Raw genomic sequence first — 10,903 nt, 5'->3', positions numbered from 1 at the left:
TTCCTTTTTTTGGAACAGAAAGGATCAATGCATGGAATGGGAGGACATCAGAACTCCTGCATCAGAACAAGGACATCAGAACTCTTGCATCAAAAGCTTCCAAGAAAAATATGAATTGGTTACAGGCCATGGAGGAGCTAAAGAAGGATTCTGAAAGTCAAGTAAGAGAAGTGGAGGAAAAATTGGGAAGATAAATGAAAATGATGCAAGAAAATAATGAAAAGTGAGTCAACAACCTGACTGAAGAAAATGACACCTAAAAATACACTAACTCAAATGGCAAAAGAGGCCCAAAAAGCCAATGAGGAGAAGAATGCCTTAAAAAGCTGACTTTGCCAGATGAAAAAAGAATTTCAAAAGCTCACTGAAAAGAATAATTCCTTCAGAATTAGATTGGAGCAAATGGAAGCTAATGACTTTATGAGAAATCAAGATACTATAAAACAGATCCATAGAAATGAAAAAAAAATAGAAGGCAATGTGAAATATCTCATTGAAAAAACCACTGACCTGGAAAATAGATCCAGGAGAGATACTTTAAAAATTTTGAACTACCTGAAAGCCATGATCAAAAAAAGAACCTAGAAATCATCCTTCAAGAAATTTTCCAGAAAAATTGCTGTGATATTCTAGAACCAGAAGATAAAATAGAAATTGAAAGAATTCACTGATTACCCCCTTGAAAAAGATACCAAAAAGAAAACTTCTAGGAATATCATAGCCAAATTCCAGAGTTCCCAGGTCAAGGAGAAAATATTACAAGCAGCCAGAAAAGAACAACATTCCTATTGTGGAAACACAATCAGGATAACACAAGATCTAGCAGCTTCTAAATTAGAATATGATATCCCTGAGGTCAAAGGAGCTAGGATTAAAGCCAAGAATTACCTACCCAGCAAAACTGAGTATACTGTTTCAGGGGAAAATATGGTCATTCAATGAAATAGAGGACTTTCAAGAATTCTTGATGAAAAAACGAGAGTTGAGTAGAAAATTTGACATTCAAATACAAGAAGCAAGAGAAACATGAGAAGGTAAACAGGGAAAAGACATCATTAGGAACTTATTAATGTTGAACTATTTACATTCCTACATGGAAAAACAATAATTGTAACTCATGAGACTTTTCTCAGTATGAGGATAGGTGAAGTGAATATATATATATATATATGCATGTATACATATATATGTATACATACATATTATGTTTATATAGGAAGGTATATGTGCTTATAAATACATATGTGAGTTTGTGTATATATGTGTACATGTTACATAGACAGAGGGCACAGGATCAGTTGAATAGGAAGCAATGATATCTAAAAAACAAAATTAAGAGGTGAGAGAGGAATGTTATGAGAGAAGATAGGGAGAGACAGAATAGAGTAAATTATCTCATATAAAAGAGGCAAGAGAAAACTGTTACAATGGAGGGGAAGAATAGGAAGCCAAAAGGGTATGGGTCAACCTTAATCTAATTGAATTTGTCTTAAGGAGGGAGTTACATACACACTAAATTAGTTATCTTACACTACAGGAAAGCAGGTGGGAAGAGGATAAGAGGGGGGATGATAGAAAGGAGGGCAGATTGGGGGAGAAGGGTAGTTAGAAGCACACACTTTTGAAAAGGGACAGGTTCAACGTAGAAAATAGAGTAAGTGGGGGGCTGGATAGGATGGAGGATAATATAGTCAGTCTTTCACAATATACCTACTATGGAAATGTTTTGTGTAACTACACATGTACAACCTATATTGAATTGCTTATCTTCCCAGTAGGGGTGGTTGACAAGGGAAGAAGGGAAAGAACCTGAAAATCAAAGTTTTAAAATAAAATATTAAAAAAAATTATTATTATTATTACATGCAACTGGGAAAGAAGAAATACAGGCACTGGTGTATAGAGATCCATCTTGCCCTACTGGAAGGTTGGAGGTGAAATAGGGGAGGATAAAGGAGAGAGCAGATTGGGGGAAGGGGTATTCAGTGGGATTGCTGTTTTGGGGTGGTCAGTGGAGGAAAATTTTTAACCCAAAACCTTGTGGAGATAAATGTTGGAAACTAAAAATAAACAGAAAAAAGAAAAAAAGGGAAAAATAATATATTCTGAATTTTGCTAGGAATAAAAGTCAAGTTTACTGGCAAAAAAATAAAAAATAAAGACTAACTTCTGTTTCCATGGGAAGCTTGGGATCATTAAAGAAGCTCTGTAATTTCTTTAAGGTAATTTAATCTGTTCTCCTCCTCCTGCCTTGTTCTAAGCTCTATTTGTTGTCCTTCTATATTGTTCAACATATGCATATTAATATGTGAACTCTAGTAGCAGCAAGCATGCTAGCATACCCAGGGTGGCTGCCAACACAGGTTCCCAGATCTTCTTTTCTAAAGAAAAGCAACTCAAAATGGGTTAACAATCTTGCTTTAATCAATCAAACATATATCATTTATCTAGTTTGGGGGAAAAAGTCAGCACCCTGAACTTCAGAGAATACAAACAAGTTACAAGCAGAAGTTACAGGCAGACAGAGAAACAGATCAGCATACAGGCTTCCAGCTGTCTGACAATTACATCCATACCTACTCAGTTACCAGAGAGGGAAGCACCAACATCTGGGTTTTCAAAGCCAGGGGGCTCAACAGCTGCCCAGAGTCTCAACTGGTCAAATCACACAACTCTTCTTAAAGTGAGCCCTAAAACAAAACCTCACTTCAGGGTATATATAGCCTTCTCCTGACTCAGAGAATGTAACAACCCTCTTGATCCACTGCCCAATCACGAAGCAAAAAGGTGTGGGAATTCCTGAAAAACAAGCCTCCTGCCACAGGTTCCATGTGGCCACATTCAGCCTATTAGGGGGCAGAATATATTTTCAAATCAAGAAAGGTTCTGAGTCACTTAAGCCTATCAAAGGGCCTAGGGGCAGGGAAGATCTTCAGATTTCCATTCCCATAACAGCTCTACAGGTCACCACTTCAAATGCATGTCATAATCTGGGCATTAGACATCTTTTATCCTTTTCATCTTTCCTGTGTGAACAATCAGGTCAAATTATTTTGAATAGTTAACAGATATTTTCCAGGATTCTCTTCAATGCTCTGGGTTTTAATGTAATCAGCAAAATGTTATTGCTAACAAGAGCCTCACCATAAGGTCCAAGAGGATCTCACCATAAAGACAGAATTTCTCTTCACCTAAGACTCTTCACTGTCTTCTGTCTCAATGGCAAACTCCTATTGCAATCATACACACCCCTGTTTTATGCCTCATCCAACTATTATGAACTGTCAGTCCTCAAACAAGGTTATTTCTGTTTCACACATTTCAAGAAATCTTGAATAATGTTAATGTATGGATGAGAGATTCCTTGGTAGAAAAGAGTCAAATGCAATGCTTTCTTACAATCCATGAACATTAGGCACTATTGGACTTACCTTATATTCTCTACATGTTTAAGTCAGTTGTGAAATGGGAAAATTGTGGACCAATGTTAAATATTGCTTGCAAAAAATGTGCTTGTTTCTTATTAACACCCTCCAAAATTTTGTGTATAGGATGGATTAAATTTGTGATCTCCCATAGTAGGTAGAGCATGTTACCATAGTCTTTAAGTCATAGTGGATTCTAGGAGATGGAAGAGAAAAGGGAGAGTGCTCCAGGCATGGAAAACAACCATCGTAAAAGCATAGAAACACAAATTGGACTATTTTATTTGAAGAATAAGAAGTAAGCCAATAGGAAAGGAAGACATAGTACTCAGAGGAGAGTAATATGTAAGTACTTTGGAAGTTAGCAGCCATGCTAGACTTTTGAGGCCATATAAGAATGGGTACCTTCAGGCTGGTAATGCTCCAGACAGCTGTGCCAGGGGAGGAAGACTGACCTTAGCCTAACTTTGAGCCTGCCAAGGCAAAGCTATTTCTCAGGGCTCCATGTTCCAAATGAGGGACTGGGCATTCAGCATTCACAAAGGCAAAGCTGTCTCCCTTGCTGGCTCCCCAAGACAGAAAGATCAAAAGCTAGATTCTGGGGTGACCCAGATGAACTCTTCATTTCCCATCAGGGGCTCTGCTTTGCTTTGCCCCCACAAATATCGTGCCTCTCCCAGGATAAGCTGATCACTTGAAATTTAAGCAGAGTGAGTCACTTTTGATATTCATCACTTTCTCAGGTGCTTTGTTGTCTCTGTCTTCTTATTGGAGTGCTAGTTGGAGGAGTAATAAATTCTTCCTAAAGCCTTCCTTTATAGAGGGCTCAGAACTTTCTTGGTTAACTCTTCATTTGCCACCAGCTTTGGGTGGTCCCCCCACCCCCATTTCCTCTGCATATCTTTTTCAGCTTCCTGTTGTATATTGTCTTCCCTTATTAGATTGTAAGCTCTTTGGCAAGGACTGTCTTTTTTTTATTTTCATCACCAGCACAATGCCTGGCCCAATTAAGAAACATTTATTGAATTGAATTGAGGCAGGCTTTGAAGAGCTTTAAATGCCAAAGGAATTTAAATTTGACCCTAGAGATTAGCCCCTTCAGTTTATTGACAGGGCTTGGGTAGGTAGAAGACATGGTCAAACCCATTCTTAAGGAAAATACATGTGAAAGATGACTGGAGAATGTATTGGAGTGGGGAGGGTTAGGTAGAACAAATAAGAAAAGTATTGGAATCATCCTGTGCTTGCAAGGGTCTCGACTTTTTCTATAAAGTATGAACCACAAAGCCTACCCTGAAAGGGTAGGAAGAGGTATGCTGTGTAGACTTGAGAAAGAAAGGCTTAGGACAATTGTTTTTGTGAGTGGGATAGAGAAGAAATTAGGGAGAAGTAAAAAGTTGCCTTTCTGCAGGTAAATTTATGAAACGTAAATTTGTAATGGACACAGTAAGGACAGTGTGTGATTTCTCCAATTCTTTTTTAGCAGCTTGTGAGTAGGAGCAGAAGAGGCAGGCAGCATTTTGTCTGGTTATCCCTTACTCTCGATAGGTGATTATCCCATATATTTTTCTGGTCATTCATTTATCTAATGAAAGCCTTTATACCTTTTCTTCTGCAGATTTCCTAATTAACAACCAATTATGTCCGCGATATGCTCTTCCATTGCTTTTTAGGTATACTTCAACTTTACTTCTCCATAGACTATGATATTCCATGATTCATAGTCCTATAGCATTATCAGAAGAACACTGATATTCAAAATCTGGACCTGTTTTAGGAAGAAGACTGAAGACATTGAAAAGATAGCAAATTTCAAAAGGCAATCCAATTTGCTCTGCTCCTTTTCAGTTCAGGCCTATATCATTATCCATTTGCAGAGCTAGTCCAAGAAACTTGAAACTGCACTGAGACTTTTGGGACATCTTGTATGTATGCATATACATATGTGTGTGTGTGGATGGATAGAGACAGAAGATGGAAGAATTAGGTTGTCTTTAGGTTGTACATACAACTGCATAGTATGGACTATTTAGTAGGCATTCTTCATCCACTTGTTTTTTTTTGTGTTGATAGTTAAGCTGAACTATTATGAAATTATAAGTCTTATTTTGGAGGGTCTGCAATGTTCCAGTACTTAATACAATCACTACAATGGTTCCCAGCATCATTCTTAGGTTTTCCCTGCACATAAATCACTGTAGCTAGTGTGCAACTTTCAACTTGCAAGGCAAAGCAACCAGCAAACTTTCACATGGTTGAATTGAAAAGGAAAGGGGCACATTTGTGAGGGAGAGAAAATAAATACTTGTTAATTAAATATATTTTAGATAAAATTTAATTTTCTTTTAAGAACAAAGAAAATATTCCTTATGGGGGGCATCAAGAGAAAACTCAGCCCACTACCCATGGGCTGAAGAGAATCTTTGGCCAAGACAAGACTTGCCTATGAGCAACTAAGCAGCCTATATTTTTGACAAAAGATTGCTTTGTATCCTTACTGATTATTTTCCTTTTGGACTCTCTAACCAGATTCCAAAGAGAGTGTTTCCCTCCCCCTCATAAAATAGACAAGAAAATGGAGGTGGAAAGAAGCTGAAAGGGCTAGGCCCCAAATAAAGAGTGAAGGGAAGTGATTTTTAAATAATTCTCCAGATGACTGGGTTTGGGAAACTTTTGCATGTTTTCATTTAAAAGAAACTCCTTCCCTGTCCTTTTTAATCCCCTTTATACAGAAGACAGAAGAATGCATGAATCCCAATCCCAAAAGCAAACCTGTAACTTGTTCTTTGGTCTTTACAATATACCTGGGACAACTGCATATTAAGACATTTCAACATGAAGCTGGGGTTCAACATAATCTAAATTTTTCTTGAGAATTCTGGAACCTGCCATAGTTTTCAATTCTCCTTCATTCCAGTCTCATTCATATCCACAGTAATGCCATGGCACCATGTGTATGCTAAAGTTTGCTTTTGATTTGTGTGCTGTCTAGCAGCATCTGTTCCTTACCTCCCAAGCTTCCCACTCCCCCCTTTATTTTGCAATATATATTATTTAGGATCTGGGGCCAATGAAGGACATCTGTAACCAGCACGTTTCTGGACATGTACAGCATCTTTACTGGAACTGCAATCTGTTTTGCAATAAAACTTACTTCCCTGGTATTTACTGACTTTTTTAGCCTGAACACCAATTCAGCTAATTAGATTGAAGGCAAGGCATGCCATGATTGATTTAGAGAGGCTGTTGTCAGTCGCTTAGATCAGCACGTACTCAGAACCTTCCATGAAATTATTTTTCTGCTCATTGGCATCACTTAATGGTAGCTGAACACCATTGTCCACAAAAGCCCAGGGACATACTCCCAACATGTGATTATTCATGGGAATAATGTACAGGCTAGATTGTAATTCTCTATGAAACATCAGGTTAAGTCCTGAGGTCTAAGGGAAAACAGCAGCTTGGGTGGTTCAGACTAGCTCAGAAAGTAGCCCAGCATTGCCAGGTGGAATTTTCTGCACTTTCCCAGAATGAGGGAAAGTCAGCTCCCATACTCCACCTCTTCTCTGACCCACACTAACTCACCATGAGATCTTAAACAAGATCCTTCAGTTTTCCTGACTATAGCATCCTCCTCTGAAAACCTCTAATGCATTTTTCCAGTTCTCTGATTCTACAAACAGGATTTCCATGATCTTGTCAATTAGAGATGTCATGTGGGGATCCTTGAAGTCCCACCCCTGTAAACTCTGACTAGTGACCTGGAAGCAAAACAATAGAGCCAGGCTTCATTGTGTAAATAATCTAATAACTGCTATTCTGTAACTTAGAGATATATCCTTGACTTCCAGTCTTTTTGGTGGGTTACATAATCCACCCATTTCTTCTCACTTGGATGCCAGAGAGTCATAGTAAGGTGGTTGACAGAGAGAGCATGTGGCTTGAGTAGAGTTGAATCTTGCAAGGAAGGTAGGAGTTAGCAGCAGCAGCAGGATCACAAAATGACCAAATGGGAAACCACACATGGAAGGTTGGAGTCAGAGAAGTGCAAGGTGACTGGCTGGTTGTCAATGAATGAATGAATGAAGGGTATCTCACTTTGGAGAGGGAAAATGGGAAGTAGGGAGAAAGAAAAAAGGGGAGGAAAGAGGAGGACATAGAAAAAAAGGAAAGGGAGAAGAAAACTCAAGGGAAGGGGAACAGAAAGGAAAAGAGGAAGGGAGAAGAAAGGAGAAGGGGAGGGAAAAAGAAACAAGAAGGAGAGGGGAGGGGTAAAGAGGAGAAAGAAAAGAAACAGTGCATATTATATTTAGGATAATCAGAAAAAAGCTTAATGTTGACAACTTATTAAACCAGTCCTGTTAATTAATGAAAATCACCAATTTGATAGTCAATAATCATTCATTATCAGTCAATAAGCATTTATTTAGTACCTACTATGTGCCAGAACTCCTGTTTGGTGCTGGTGGATAGAAAGACAGAAATGAAGTAGTCCCTGTACTTAAGGAGTTTACATTGTATTGAGAGAAACACATGTAGATATACAGGTAGAGAAAGAAATACAGCTGACTGTGATTGTGATTTCATTGATATTGAGAAGTCCTCAATGAGGCAACTTCTTATATAAACACAGGCAATTTCTCTGCACCTTCTGGTTTCTAGAGTTGCCTAATTACTGTGTCTACACTTGTGCCTCAGTTTCCTTTTCTGCCACTCTCTCCTAAGTCCTTGGCAGATTTTTTCCCAACCTCATCATTCTACTGGAAATGCTCTCTCCAAAGTCACCAACTATCTTTTGATTGCCAAATCTAATGCCCTTTCTTAATCCTTATCTTTCTTGACCTTTCTGCTACTAGTGCTATTCATTAATTATGGTGTTAATTATCTCCTCTTGGATACTCTTTCCTCTCTGTGCTTCTATGACACTGCTTTCTCCCAATTCTCCATATTTCCTGTCTACACCCAAGTTTCCCTTCTTGATTTTTCGTCCATACCACATTCACAAATAGTAATTGAGTTTCAAAGCTCTGTCCTGGGTCCTCTTCTTTTTTCTTTTTGCTCCATACCAGGCCTGCACAATATACAGTCTGATAAAGGATTTCAGGTGTCCTGTGAAAAAATGTAGAGTATGTAAAAGAAAGTAAAGATGTAATAAGTGCTTTGTCCATGCCCCTCTTAACTGGCCTTTCACTAGTGACAATTTAGCCCTTCGTGTGACTTGGCCAGTGGGTTGCCACTGTTCACTCTCTCCTGTTTGTCATGTGACCCATGGCAACCAACCATTGTCAGTCTGTCTCTAGTCTGAGAGGAGCAAAAGTCCTATCTTTTCACTGTGTTTTCAGTTAGTACTGGTATTGAACAGGGAAAAAATAAGGGCAGTCATGTGCCAATGTTGCTGAGACCAGCTGAGCATCAACAACATGAAGGCTTCTTCCCCTCCTTCACTGTGTGGCTGCCCTCCAAGTTAATGAGTGTATGGTGCTTTCTCCATGGTCAGACCCTCAGTTCAGTATTTCTTTTCATGTGAGCAGTTGCTGGGAAGATTTTTTGGTTCTAACATTAAAGTTTTTGGAATAACTTTGTACAATGGGTGATAAAAAGAAATGGAAGATTGAATCAGAGCCTAGAGTGTTTAATCCAGAGTGAAGAAATACATAGTTGTTTACTTAACTGGAGAGACAAAATATTGTGCCTTGTTTGTCAAGAAGTAATAGACCTTCTGAAGGAATACAATCTTTGTCACCATTTTAAATTAAAGCATCCTGACTTAAGCAAATTGGACATCAATGAAAAACATAGTAAAGCTTCCAAATTGTTGAAAAATCTAAATGGGGAATAACAGTTTTTCAAGAAAGTAAACTCAGAGAATGAGGTGACTATTAAGGTTAAGTCTTTAGAATTCTAGAGAAAATGATTTCAAACATGATTGTGAAGTATGATAAACTGATTGCTGAAAAGACATGTAATACATCCCATTAACTAAATGTAAACAGTAAGAAAATATGAAAAAATGTATTAAAACTTGTACCACTTAGCAAAGTAATTTTTTAGCATTAATATGATTTCATGATAAATAGAAATCTGAAGTAATGTGTAATTAATTGTTATTAATTGAAATTTCCCCTTTTTAAAAATATGGTTTATTTGTGAAATAGTTTAATAATTAATTATACCTTTACTTGGAAAGTGAGCTGATAAAACCCTATCTGCAGCCCAAAGAAGTTTAGCTTATTTTATTTTGGTCCCTACTTACTGCCAAGTTGTATGGGTCTACTCTATGCTATCTCATTTGGTGATCTCATCCACTCCTATGGTTTCAATTATCACCTCTATATAGATGATTCTTAAATCCAATATACAGCCTTGGTCTCCTGAGCTCCAGTCTCACATTACCAATTCCCTTTTGGACATCTTGAGGTGGATTTTGGTAGGCACTTTAAACTCAACATGTCAAAATAGAACTCATTAACTGCTCCCACTCAATTCTTCCCTTTGTCAAAACTTCCCTCTCAGTGCCAAGGATACTACCACCCTACCAATTCCCCAGGCTCACAATTTAGATGTCACCCTCAGCTCTTTACCCACATTCACCTCATATATCCAAATCTTGTTGTCAAATATTGTTTTTACACACCATTTACACTGTATATGTCAGTAAAATTGAATGACTCCCTGAAGAGCCTCCATGTTCAGGTACAAAGTCTTTTGTTTGGCTTTTAGGACTTTACAATATGGCCTCTTCCAACCTTTAGTCTTCTTACACTTTACTCTCTCCCACACACTCTCCAATTCAGCTACACAGACCTATTCTAAGCATAATAGAACCATAGATTTTGACATGAGAGAGAGCTGATAAGCCAAAAGAATCTAACCTCCCCCCACTTCATTTTGAAGATGAGGACACTAAAGCACAGAAGACTTAAATGATTTGCCAAGTTACACAAGTACTGATTACCTGAGGCAAAATTTGAAACCACATCCTCCTGACTACAAGTCTAATGCATTTTCTATGACACCATGCTACCTTTTGCCTAGTCCTGTACTATTTCCACAAGAATACATAAGACTGAAGGTATGTAAAAATACATCTTGGGTAAGATAAAAATAAAGTTGGACACAATATGGAAAACAAGACCAAGGTAATATATGACAGGTATATTCTAATCAGCATATATTCCAACAAGTAGATATAATAAGTATATTCCAATCAGTATAGGAAAATTTCACCTATTTTCCCCTGAAATCACAGAAAATTCATTGACAAGAAATGGGAAGCAATACAAATGAAATAGTTAATCATCAGATTATAAAGTGAGCAATATTATAGAGCTCAATATGCCTATCAACACTTGTCTATTTTTGAAAAGATACCTAAAAGAACTTCAAGGGAATGAAAATGTATTTGATTCATAATTTAATGAAAATGCTATATATCTAGAGAATCTTTCCTTATTCGACTTTTTCTCAGCACCCTAAAT

General features: G+C 37.7%; 1 long non-coding RNA gene across 1 annotated transcript in view; it reads right to left on the bottom strand.

Moving 5' to 3' along the window:
* Positions 1-7,862: 7,862 nt before the first annotated feature.
* LOC138153338 (uncharacterized) overlaps positions 7,863-10,903 on the bottom strand; it is a 125,279-nt gene continuing 122,238 nt past the window's right edge. The window contains exon 4 of the long non-coding RNA XR_011166346.1: positions 7,863-8,534. This is a non-coding gene — a long non-coding RNA (uncharacterized lncRNA). The remainder of the gene's footprint in view (positions 8,535-10,903) is intronic.

Source organism: Petaurus breviceps, unplaced genomic scaffold (genome assembly GCF_028583685.1).
Source record: "Petaurus breviceps papuanus isolate PSGF00001 unplaced genomic scaffold, PetGlider_PUasm1.0 90977, whole genome shotgun sequence".
In the NCBI taxonomy this organism is placed as follows: Eukaryota; Metazoa; Chordata; class Mammalia; order Diprotodontia; family Petauridae; genus Petaurus; species Petaurus breviceps.
The sequence above is the reverse complement of the archived record's forward strand: the minus strand, read 5'-3'. Positions and strand labels throughout refer to the sequence as shown.